General features: G+C 37.0%; 1 pseudogene; it reads right to left on the bottom strand.

Annotated features, from left to right (window-relative positions):
• Positions 1–507: 507 nt before the first annotated feature.
• Positions 508–1,121, bottom strand: LOC144316678 (large ribosomal subunit protein uL1 pseudogene; annotated as a pseudogene).
• Between the last annotated feature and the right edge of the window lie 10,863 nt (positions 1,122–11,984).

Genomic DNA, 11,984 nt, shown 5'->3' with positions numbered 1-11,984 from the left:
CCAATGACTGAGCCCTTGTATATGTTAAAAAAATCAGGAAAAGGAAGTTGAGCTAGCAAAAGAAAATGAGAAAAAAGCACTTAGTGAAGTACCCTAGCAATTAACTGGAAATAAAATGATCAACCAGGTCTAATACTGCAGAAATGTCAAATAAGATGAGGTCTGAGAATTCTTAATTACTATAGGAACTTTGTTAAGGGTACGGGTAAACTTGATTAGAATAGTTTTAGTGATGATGTGAGGAAAAACTCTGGTTGGAGTGCTTCAAGAAACGATGCTAGAAGAGGCATTAGAGAAGAAAACAGAGTCAGTGGGCATGGGTGGGTAACTGTGGTGAGAGTGGATGAGCTATCTTCTGACTATTTTTTTTCCCATAACATAGAGATCAAGCTCATTAGCTGAAAGGGAGGGTGGTTGAATGGTTTTAGAGGTCTGTGCAAGAGGAGTTAGAAATCCTCTTGTTTACGAGTGGGGGATTAATTGGACTAGAGAAATACAGCACAATAGTTAGGCCCAGACATTCTGCCAATTTTTCTTGAGCAACAACATGAGGAAATTGACAGCTAAGTGGATGTTGTACACAAGCTCATCATCGTCACCTTCACATGGCCAACAGCCACTGCCAGACACAGAACCTTCCTCATCTGGAATTTGATGGTGGACTTCACTTCATCCACTTTGGCCACCATGTTCTCATTGTGGGTCAGCAAGGAGGGGAACTTGTCAGCTTTATTCAGGCCTGGACCCAGGATTCCTGGGATCTGCTTGATCAGAGATTCTGAAGCTAAAAAGGCATCATACTTCTTGGCCAGCTTCTTGACTAATTTTTTTTTTATTCCTGTTGAGTTTCTTTAGTACCTCAATGTTCATGTAGGGAATACCCACTCACTTGGCCTCATCAGTGCTGCTGATCTCCTGAAACACATTTGGAGAACTTGGGGGGCGACGTGTGGCCCTAAGCCTGATGGTGCCTGAGAAACATTTGTCCTTCTGAGGGTCATAGTTTTCAGGCTCATCTGCAGCTCCACCGTCTCCAAAAACTGCTGGCACTTGTACTGGTCCCCATGCAGGCCTTCCTGCACCACCTAGTACAGGGTGTCTCAGGAGACTTTGATGCTCATGGCTTCTTGTGCCACAGTAATTGGAAAAGAGAACAAGAGCTTTTATTTGAACAAATTTTGGTTGGTTTAGTGACGAGAAGAGCATGAAGTAAGAAGAACTGAAGCAAGGAGAGAACTGAGTAACTGTAAGTCATGGAGTTTATGCTGGATAAATAAGAAAAAGAAGAGGACCTGCATTTGGGCTACTAGAGGTAATGAACTGGAAGACAGAACAGTGTTGGCAGAGAATGAGGTATTTGACATCGGGATTATAGAGCGCATACAGTGATTGTTTATGACAATGACTACAACATGGCTTAAAAGCGAGTGGCTAAGGAAGAGGGATGACAATAATACAGAAGCAGAGATCATGAACAGGAGGTAAGGTGTAGGAAGGACACCTACTTCGACCTTGAAATCTTCAAAATTATGAACTAGGCAGTGTTAAGTGAGAGTAACACTGAGTCATGAGCCAAAATCTTTAAGAAATGAGGAGGAGTGACTAAAACTGGAGAGGAAGACACATAAGGGTAAGAAGATGACTCATAACAAGGCACAAAAGTAGTAAAGTTTGATGACATGAGTTTCATGCAACGACTTTTAGGGACAAAGGAGGGACAATGATTGGAAGTTACAAAGAGAAGCAAAGAGAAAACCTTCCCACCTCTGAGTACAGAGGCACAAGAGAGGCAGAGAGAACCATCCACCACTTAAGAGTGATATAGGAAAGCAGTGTCTTAGAGGAAACACAGATTTCAAGAGAGCAGAGCTAGAAGGTGATGGAATTTCACAGAAGAGGAAGATACGGGGGAAAAGCACAGTAAGAGTGATTTAAGCCATTGCACAGAGTTCTCCAGGGATTAGAGTCTGTTGGACAAAATAACATGGTGGCCCCACACATGTAGTAATAATGGGTATTGGTAAGACTGGTCCTGAAATATATAAGCCTGAGAGTAGGCCTGAGCTGTGAGGGTACATGCCCTTGCGGGAGTACGTTCAGAGTAGAAGAGGTCCCCATTTTTTTGGCTTTGTTTTGATTTTGTTTTTAGAATTGACCTTTTTAATCATCCTTAAAGTATAAAGAATATCACCAGGGTCTGAGCTATGCAGAATTAAGCCAGAATTGTTCCAGGATCACAAATCTGGAGAATTAAGTCTCCCACTAATGAGGATATGGGCCTCTCTGATCTCATTCAGCAGAGTCCTATCACAGCTTATGACATTCTAGAATCTGCTTTAAAAAAAATAAATTGTATTTTTAGTGCTATCATCTCTAAGTTAAAAAGGTTGAGATCAAAAAAGAGGAAAAATATTTATTTTCAGATCAGACACCTGCTGCTTCCAATTTAGATTTTGGGTAAACTATCAGAAGTGAAAACAGCAGAGTGAAATGTACTGGGTTCTAACGTGCCTAATTAACAGCAGTCAGTTCAGAGCAGCCTTACTCGGGGTCTCCTTTTCCTTATTGAGCTGACCAGGGGAGACCTTGAAGGCAAAATGTGTGAGCCCTGTTAAAGAAAACCTCAAACAACAGATAAGCACTGAAGTCTTTGAAGAAACTGCGAACACCCTCTGGGGAGAAAATTAGACTTGTGAACTTAAAAAAATGGCACGCAAACATTTTAACACAGAACCGAAGACAGAGGTCAACAGGGATATTCCAGCCGAAGATTGCCTGTTGAGGAAGAAATTAGTTTTGAACATCAAAAATAAATGAACAAAGTGAGCAGAAAACAACATTAGAGTTCTTTCCTCATGAAAAAAAAAAAAATTTCCCCTCAAACCCCCTACACACACTAATTGAGCTTTACAACTGAAAAAGAAAATATCTTTCCAAATAAGAAAATCTAATTCTAGGAAACCAATTGTGAAAAGAGTTGTTTTTATAAGCACCTCTCTAATCCTGCTACTTTAATGGAGCAGATGATTTAGATTAGCTTTATTCTTATATTTATCTGCAATTCTCGATCTTATACTAATTTGTCATTCTGGCATTCTATTTTTAGCATTACACAGACATGTGAAAGCCTTCAGACTAACCCCAATTTATGCCATTTTCCCCCCCTCATCATGAAGGTCTTCAGGTATTTAGAGTTGGCTGCAGTCAGACCTCCAAGGGATAGATAGAGGGGACACAAACCAAGCACTCCCTTTTTATTACTATTAGGCTTTCTCCAACCCCTCTGCAAAATCCTTTTGCGTTATTGCTCTATAAATCAGGAAAATCATCTTTGCCTAGACTGTAGTGATGGCCTCCAAATGTTCTTGCTTCAGGACCTTGTTAAAGGAGTTTGAAAAACATGTGCTCTCTCTCCTTGTCGCACTCTGGTCTTGCCTGGCTTGTTTAGGGCAGGCTTGGGACAGTGGGGCACACTTGGCTCTATCAGTCATGCGCTGCTTCAAACGGCAGAGAGGCAAAATCAGCACAATGGAGTAACTCATAGGAGATAAGAGGGAGCACAAGGCCATAGAGAGGGCAGAGAATGAACTTTATAATTTGCTCCTGCCACCCCCGATTCCTGGGATTGGTTTCTTTGTCCTTGCTACTTCCCCCTGAGAGGATGAGGGACAAACCAAGTGAAGTCGCCCCTAAAGTCTGGTTTTCTGCTACAAACTAGCATACTGCTTAACCAAACCATCCTTGCTGTTGTGTCGCTACCAGCAACAAGCTCTGTCCCCTATGTCAAGTTACTGACCATGTCCATCAAAGTAACATGGATGACAATAGTTCTTAACTCATTATTTCTCGGTGAGTCTTAAATGAAAAGTCATATGCTCTACACAATGCCTGGCACACTGCAGATGCTCATTTAATCCCAGCAGTCAATGCAGTGCTTACATTTTCCTCCTGAAATTTTACTCATGTCCCAAGCCCCATCAAAGTTTAGCTTTTCTTTACAGCAGCTCTCATTCTTACCCTTTTCCTCTAGATGTGAGCTAATCAATTCAACCTAGGTAAATTAGCAGCACTTTATAGCTTTGTTATAGTAGGGATTCCCAAACCTTCCTAATCCTCATAATGGCCAGGGAAGTAGATTATAAAATGAAGGTTTTAATTTTTCTACATATGAACTTTTGTTCAGTAGATCTTCTGATAACTTGTCACATTTAGAAAGTCCTGAGAAGATAATCTGCAATATCCTATTCAATGCTAAATCATATAAAATTTCCTGGTATTTTAAATGCCTCCTTTTGTTCCCAGTTTACTGTTGTGAATTGGGGTTGGGGGTGGATATGCAGATTGGAGAGACTGAATTGGTGGGACCTATAGGAAGGGAGTTTCAGTGTGAGGGATTTTTTCCATGGGGAAGGAGGAGGCCTTTGTTAAGACTTTCATACAATGACCACGTGGGCAAAAATGAGCTAAAGTTTGTTTTTGTTTTTTGTTTTTTGTTTTTTGTTTTTAGATTTTATTTACTCCTGAGAGACACAGAAAGAGAGAGAGGCAGAGACACAGGCAGAGGGAGAAGCAGGCTCCACTGGGCTGAAGGTGAAGGTGAAGGTGGTGCTAAACCACTGAGCCACCTGGGCTGCCCGAGCTAAAGTTATTTTAATGATAAATTTTACCTGGAGTACTTACTAGAAATTAAGATGCTAGGACTTTTCTCTCCCTCTTGAAAATTATCTTAAAATTAAATATAGATTTAAACATAAATATGATCTCACAAATTTCTTCCTAGAGAAAGCCAACAGATAATTTTCAATTTTGATCCTCTTCCTTACTCATTTTTATTTCAATGACCAATGCCCTGAGCTTATTTTTGATTATATGTTGCCTTCTATATCATATTTCAAAAAGTTTCTTTTTATGACCTCCTGAAATATTGCAGGGCAGATTGAAACGTGTCCCAAGCAGGCACTGAAATTTTAATGCATTTTTATGGGAACAAGTCACAGCCCCTTCAATACAACATTTATTTGTCCAGAAGGATGTTAGTGGAATATCCTTCTATGTATAACTCAGCAAGCAAATTGTTCCCATACCCTGAATATGTAGAACAATTTGCATTTTTCAATTTATTTCATTAGTTTATCAATGTCATAAAAGTATTATAAAATGCATGTTGTGCATCTGAATCAGTCCATCATATTAGCTAATCTAACAACTACAGTGATATCCAGGTGGACTCTTTTAATTAATACAAGTCTTCTCTGAAGTTCAAAACAATGTTGTTATTGCCACTTTCATTAACGTCTGTCTTGAGACAGATCAAATAAAAATTCTTGCCACCGGTGTTATCATTCTAATCTCACTGCTTAGCATAGCACATGGCACAAAGTAGACAATAAACATATGTTGAATCAATGTATTGCAACTATTTTTTCTCTTTTATGAAGGACAGTTACCATGAAGTTCTAACACCACTCTGTTTTTTAAGTATTGAAGGAAGTCATTGATTTTCAACATGTGCAAAGTGAAATGGAGAAACTTAAGAACCCCATAGCCCCAATTCCCCAGATCAATGCAATAAAGTGAGATTTACATGAGTAAACCAGATAATTAACTTGTTTAGCCACATGCCTTTCTATAGCTAGATAATCTTAGTTTTAGGCATGTGTGTATTGATTGATTCCTGAGTCACTTGATAAAGGATATAATTGTTCTTGTCATTTCTTAATTACAACAAATCACACTCATATGATTGGGTGTTTCACTCCTATTTTGCTCCTTTTCAATGCAATTTCTACTTATTTCAGATATTTGATGTTTAAAATTCTAAATTTAAATACTTGAAATTGCTCCCTGGTGGGCTAAAACTGTCTCAAAGATTATGCCTTGGAGAATTCCATTCTATTTACCTGAAACTCTCATCTAATTTTATTGTTTAGAATAGGGGTCAGCAAACTACTGCCCATAGGCCAAATCTAGCTATAGCTGTTTTTATATGGCTGTTTTATATAAGAAACAAGATTGTTTCTTAAATGGTTTAAAAAAAAATCAAAGGGTATGATGAGTGAAAATCATTGGAAATTCAAATTTCTGTGTCCCTCACTCAAGTTTTATGGGAATGCAGTTCTGCATTGTCTTTGACTACTTTCACACTACAGTGAGGGTGGAGCAGTTGGGATAGAGACCACGTGACCTAAAAATCCTAAAATATTTACTATTTAGCCCTTTACAGAAAGGGTTTGCCCACTCCTGGCGCAAAGCCTCTATCTCTATTTTCTCTCTGGCAACATTATTTATAACCAATCTCCTTTTTAGTAGTTGCTTCCCCTCACCCCTAAACTGATGTCTTTGGAGCATGTTCAGGAAGATTGGAAAATGGGTGGCACTGGTCCAGATACAATGACTCTCCTATGTTTGCATCTTAACATTTAAGAAAAATGTTAAACGATTTTGCTCAGAAAACACAACTTGTTTCTTTGTGGGCAATTTCTATACCACCAAATACAGGACCTATTTCTAACCCAATGATCTTCTCTCAACAGCAGTCAAGTGCTTCAGGACATTATGCAATAATTGATTTAAATTTTTTGACAACTAAAATGATATGTAATTATAAACCCACCACTGAAATATTACAATTATTAACCTCATAAGCCAAATATATTACTGAAGAATTTTCAGTGGACTTGCTAGGTCAACTGCATTGTTCTAATTTGTAAAAACAAATATAAGTCCAGTTCTGTAACTCTCATGGTTAAAAAGAGGAAAATTCTGGATCAGTATTAAACCTTAATTTTCCTGACTGAATATTATGTGATGCTTTTCACTTCCTCCCTTCAATGTCAATAAAACATAAAACGACTCGTATTAGTTAAGATATCTTTGTAAGACTTCATTCCATTTCTAAAGTTTTCATAAGACTATTTTGAAGATAGTTTAACTTTTTTCTGTAAAAAAGATACTCATATCAGATTTCTACTTCAAAAAATAATAAGGCAGCTTAACTGGTGTAAGAAGACATAATATGACAAATCAGTCAGAAAAATACAAAAATTTAAACAGAAAGAAGCAGAAAGAAAAAAAGAGTTTTCAATTGTTTCTTGAAACTGCTAGTTTTATCCTTTTGCCTTTCCTTTGTTCTACAAATTTCTTGGGGGCATGTGTGAAAATTAATCAACTCAGAAAATTATCTGGCCCATGTGTCTTGTTTCAACCAAAGGACATCTTAATCGCAGCAAAAACGAAATTAACATTGAGAGGCCCACCCTTCTCCCAGAATCTTTTAAGCTCTAAATTCAGGAGAGAAACCCTAAAATAGTTAATAGGTTTATATAAATATGGCATTTAAAAATTAGTGGGAAAAGAATGAATAACACATAAATCTTACTGTAGTAACTATTTCTAAAAAATAAAAGAATGATAAGGTACCACACACCATACTCCAAAATGCATTTTTCAAAAATCTAAAGAATTATATTCATGAATATGAATTATAAATTAATTTTTAAATGGGCAAATATTTATGTGATTTGGTGTGAGAATGGATTTTCCATTTTACAGATAAACAAGCATAAATAACCTAGATAAAATGGGGCAAAGTATATATTCAGTGTTATTTTGTGCATAATGATACACATTAGATGGAACCATATAAAACTGCAATTTTTAATGGTCAAATATATTTGACCATTAAACATTTCATATGGTTGATTCTAATACACTGATGTGAGAGGCTGGTCAAAATTTCTCTAGGGATGTATGAAAATAAGAGTCTCAGATAACATGTATACTTGGTTTCATTTATATATTGATTTTATATATTTTTATATATTTTAAGGAAAAGTAAGGAAGAGCTTAACAATGATTCTGTCCATGTCATGTTTTAAAATTAGACATTAGAAAAGTCTGAAAGCTCAGCAAAATATAATGGCTACATAAACAATAAAATATCTTTATAGTAGAAGCCTATGTAGCCAATCAAATCAGCAGGAGAAAATTTGATCATATCAGACCACCAGGCTATCCTAGGAAGGAATAGAAAATGTCTCTTTTTTTTTCTCAATAACCCATCTTCCGCATTCTTCCTTCCTAGTTATTTCTGTTGTAACACCACCTTACTCCACCTTGTGGGATACTATCTTACTAATATTGCTTCTATTTTCCAGAGACAACAAAAGAATAGAAGCTGGCAAAGCGGGGTAGTCAACTCCAAATGGTTCACATGGGTCAGGCAGCAGGGCAGTTTCATATTTGCAGAGCTAAAGAAGGGATTCTGTGATGTGAAGTGTATCTGGTGATAGTGAGATCAGCGATCCTGGATCAAGAAAAAGTGGTCAGAAAGATCACAGGGTAGCTCAGAGTAGTGGAGGTTGCAGCTGAGATGAGAAATAAGGGTTGACAGCCTGAGATGAGTTCTAGATGGAGTAAGTAATAAAGATAAATCTTTGGAACCAGAGGGCAAGGAAGAAACCACTTATAGTCACTGGAAGTTTATCCAAATGTTCCCTGGCCATGTGAATATACTTTTCTATATTGTGATATTATCTTACTTTAGAATATTATCTAGAAATAGTTCACATTAGTCAATATTTTCTTTCTGTGCCTAATGTGCTAGGCCATAGAAAGGATTTATAAGTTTTATTTGCCTTTCAAGTCAAGTAATTTTTAAGCATTAGAATCTGTATTTTTAAAATAAGACATGGAACAATGGTCAGTAATAGAGTATAATAATAGTCACAGTGGTAGTAAAAAAATAGTGATAAAACAAATTTGTAATCAGTTAAGGAGAGAAGATTATATGACATAATGATAATCTTGGCAATTAAATATTATGGTTTTCTATTTAGGGTAGGAGATTTTGAAAATTGAAAAGAATCCTAAAATTCTTTTATATTGTTCCTTACTTGACTCATAATACAGGATATAGTAAAATTTCACTCAAGTAAGGAAATAATATTTTTTTCTCATAATAACCATGGAATGTCCTTGAAAAACAAACATATGCCGCAGAACATTTGGTTCTAGTCTCACATCCACCATCAATATAATGTTAGAAGGGGAAGAAATACTGGAGTTAAGGAAAAAAAAAAATATGTAGGGATGTCTGGGTGGCTCAGCGGTTGAGAATCTGTCTTCAGCCCAGGGGTGATCTTGGAGACCTGGAATCGAGTCCCACATCGCCCTCCCTCTATGGAGCCTGCTTCTCCCTCTGCCTATGTCTCTGCCTCTCTCTTTCTGTATGTCTCTGATGAATAAATAAATAAAATCCTTTAAAAATATATGTATTTTTAAGACACAATTAAATGTGAAAAATTTTCAGAATGCTTATGAAAAGTCCTTAAAGTTCAACATTTCCTGTGAAAACAAAAGCCAGTTTTCTTCAATTCTTTGGTTTTCAAGAAGCACTGATTAAAATATACGGTGGTGCCCTCCCCCTCCCACAAGATGGACCTAGAAAACTGCTCTCTGTCTGAGCTACAACCCCCCCAGGAAGTCTTTCCTCCTGGAAGATGAAGAAAATGACCTCAATTTCACATGGAACTGAACGAAGTAGAAGAATAATTGTACCAGATGAAGCTAAACAGACAAGGAAGACTTTATTGAAGACTGTTGCAACAAGGAAGAAAGATTGAATTCCAATCTGAAACAAAAGGCAGAAGAGTGTTCCCTCCCCCACCTCAGCTTGTGCTCACTCACTTGCTCTCTGTCTCTCTCTCATATAAATAAATAAAATCTTAAAAAAAAAAAGGCAGGAGAGTTTTTAAGCACTACGATGAGCTAGTGGAGAAGTACTGGAGAACATTAGGGGCAAGACTGGTCAATGTCTTGCTCACCTATGTTTGTTAACTGATGCTTATTGGTATTGGCTTCTACCCTAATGTCTTCTACCCACAGACAAATGGAGACAGGGACATTTTTCTTGATGGTAGCATTCCATAGAGATGGCCCCCAAGTCCTTGAGAAAGATATTCTGGGGTTATAGAAGATTGACATGTCAAAGGAGCAGTGAAAGAATTTACAAATTACAAGTTTCCTAAAGTAAATGTTCTAAGAAAAGAGAAGCCAAGGGCTTATAGTCAGGAAGAAATCAGTCTAAAGTTCAATCAGGCTGAGAGGAACATTAAGGTGTCCTTGATTAGCTGCCTGTGTGAACTACCAGCACATGGATGCTCAGCCTGCCAATTCACTGAGGTGAAGAAATCCAGTAGAAGGCAAGCAAGCCTAGAGTCAGAGGTAATGTATCCTGGCATGGGAAAATGATTCCTAATCCCCCTTCTTCTCCTTCTCCTCCTCCTCCTCCTCCACCTTCTTCTTTTTTTTAGAGAGAGAGAAAGAGAGACAACAAGTAGGGGTGGAGGGAGGGGCAAATGAGAAAGAGAATCTTAAGCAGGCTCCATACCTGGGTAGAGCGCTACATGAGGCTCAATCTTGTTACTGAGATCATTATCTGAGCTGAAATCAAGAGTTGGGCATTTAACTGAATGAGCCATTCAGGCACCCCAATTCTTAATTTCTTCTAAAGGCTACTCTATACTTTCTATGCAGTAAGGTCAGGAGTCAAATTTAACTTGAGTCCATACCAAATACCGACAATGAATGATGACACTGTTAAGTGTCAGAGTTAGGAAACCAAGTCTGAGTGATGGCTCTGGTCTTGCAACCACCATCAATATATATCTTACTTTGTTTTTCTCACTCAGTGGTTCCAAGCAGAGACATGAGAGGCTGTTACTCCTTTTATTTTTTTCTGATTAACCATAGAGAACACTTTGAAAATTTTTCTTTACTTATTTGGATTTTGACTTCAGATTCTTTTAATGACTCTAGTGAACAGTCATGAAATATTCTTTTTGTACTTAAACTGTTACTGAGAATTTTGCCTATTTGTTCATCCAAGGTTCCACTTAATAAATTTATAACTATTACTGCCAGGAAAAACTGTCTCCTGAGGAATTGGTTTTCTACTTTCTGACAAGGAGAATTTTCCTCTGCAGAGACAGCATTATGCCTAAACAAATAGTTAAACTTGCAGTCTTTCTGGAGCCAGATTCATGGGTCAGAATCCCGGTGTTAACACTTATGGTTGTGTAATCCCAGAGCAAGTTACTTCACCATTCTGTGTCTGTTTCCTCCTATTTAAAATAAGATCTTCAGTAAAACTTACCCAATGGAGCTATTATAACAATCACATGAATTAATGCATATAAATCTTTGAACATGGTAACCTGGTACATGGTAAGATCTGAAAAATGATATGCAGCATTCATTCTCTTTCTCTCTCCTTCGCTTCTTTTATTCCTCTCCCTTCCTCTCTTTCTTCTCCTTTCCTCCTTTTTAATCTGACTAGAAGGAAATTCAATGCTTAATACAGCAATGATGCAGTCTCTTACATAAACTGCTTAAAAGAGTACCTGACTCATGGTAAATGCTAAGTGAGTGTTGTCAATATTTTTTTCATCCCTAGAACTCATATTTCCCATTTGGAGTTGGGATTTATTGCTCATATATTATGTGTCCTTTATCATTGATTCCTCGAGCATTTTATGTGTTCAAAATAAATATAAAATAACCTATGGTAGAAAATAATCTTCCATGTATAAGAAGTCACAAATATCTGTACAAGGTGCTATAAGAGGAAATAAAACTCAGAGGCCCTGCCCTTTTGAAGTTTATACATTGGAAGACAGCTTGATGAAAATAAACATAGTGCCACAGTATCATACATAAATGCTGAAGTTCTAGAGTACTTAAGGAAAAAAGCTTACATAGTGGAGTGACATGCAGAAAGTTTATTATAAATCTTTGATAGTGGAATATGTGACTACATGCTCAATTTTCTATAAGTTATTTTGAATAAAATAAATGGTTGAAATTTGTAAGAATGCATGAAAAAAATTTATGACAGAATAGTATAAGTTACCGAATAAAACAAAGAAGTTGTAAAATCTAATTAGAGCCTTCCCAAGTAATTTGTTATGAATTTTCAGGCAAGA

Source organism: Canis aureus, chromosome 7 (genome assembly GCF_053574225.1).
Source record: "Canis aureus isolate CA01 chromosome 7, VMU_Caureus_v.1.0, whole genome shotgun sequence".
In the NCBI taxonomy this organism is placed as follows: Eukaryota; Metazoa; Chordata; class Mammalia; order Carnivora; family Canidae; genus Canis; species Canis aureus.
This window is presented reverse-complemented; position numbering and strand designations above follow the sequence as displayed.